This window comes from Pygoscelis adeliae, unplaced genomic scaffold (assembly GCF_000699105.1).
Source record: "Pygoscelis adeliae isolate BGI_AS28 unplaced genomic scaffold, ASM69910v1 Scaffold215, whole genome shotgun sequence".
Classification (NCBI taxonomy): domain Eukaryota; kingdom Metazoa; phylum Chordata; class Aves; order Sphenisciformes; family Spheniscidae; genus Pygoscelis; species Pygoscelis adeliae.
The window spans coordinates 1,311,230-1,312,359 of NW_008824770.1; the positions used below are offsets into that span (position 1 = coordinate 1,311,230).

At 44.1% G+C, this 1,130-nt stretch overlaps 1 long non-coding RNA gene across 1 annotated transcript in view; it reads left to right on the forward strand.

Moving 5' to 3' along the window:
- LOC103916629 overlaps nt 1-1,073 on the forward strand; it is a 9,918-nt gene extending 8,845 nt beyond the window's left edge. The window contains exon 2 of the long non-coding RNA XR_663594.1: nt 553-1,073. This is a non-coding gene — a long non-coding RNA (uncharacterized LOC103916629). The remainder of the gene's footprint in view (nt 1-552) is intronic.
- Nucleotides 1,074-1,130: the final 57 nt, after the last annotated feature.

Consider the following 1,130-nt stretch of genomic DNA (forward strand, 5'->3'; position numbering starts at 1 on the left):
GAGCCCTGAAGGAGCTGACGGCTTGCAGAGCTCCCACGCCCTTCCTCGCTCACGGGGGGGGGGAGCTGGTTGCTGTACGTGGGTTTTCACAGCTTGAATTCCCATCGAGTAAATCTCGCAGGATATTTCAGTAACTAAGCGGCGGTCAGGAGCGCAGCCTTTCCCTTCGAGACAAAAAAAAAAAATGCGGCGTCTGTTGCAGTTAGGTCTGAAAACCAAGCACTTGGGACAGACGGAAAAATCTGAAGTTTAAGCTCTCTGATAAATTATTGTTAAATATTTTGATTACTGTATACAGCGTATTTATTACTTGTCTTCATTTATGTTTGAGGAGCTGAGATTCTCTGAGCAAGTTAATCACAGCATTTCAATGTGAAATATTTTCATAGTTTGGAGCACTCAGATGAGTTTAAATTACACATTTTACTGGATTTTAATTGCAAGATTTCTTTATATAAATAACTTGGTAAATATTCTTTTAACCTCGCTGCGTGAAAATACATTAATTTACAATCACGCTAAAATTTACAAGCAATTTTTTTTTTTTTCCAGATGAAAAGCTAATGATGAGTGGATTGCAGCAAATTCTCTTCATTAGTTCGTGGCTATTCAGAGCCTTGCAAAAGAACTCACGTGGTTGCCTAACTACACAAAAATAGCAGAATTAATATTCCCTCCGAGTTCCCAGGCACCAGCCGGGGGGGGGGGGGGGCATCCCGCGAGCCCCAGGCGGACCCCGAAGCGCGTGGGAAAGAAGGAGTTAAAACGGGCAGCCTTCCTGGCGAGCCAGCCCGGACAGCGAGCGAGCGCAGGCCTTTCCTCTTTCGCCTTTTTTTCTTCTTAATTAATCATACGCTGCTTCGCAATTTAAATATGGAAATGGCGAGCCATTCGCAATTATTAATGAGCCTCCGGGCTGTCCTGTGGCGTTTCACGACAAGCTGTGTCAGCCCGCGGAAAGCAGCATGGCATCTCCTTTCTGATGTGTGTGAAATTTATGTGCACAAAGGCTCCTCCTTATCTATGCGCGAGCTAAATAAATAAATAAAGGCTTTTGTTTGCCAGGCTACTTGCACATGACTGTTTTGACTAAACCACTCCGCGTTATTTGTACTTTACAGTTTCTAGAG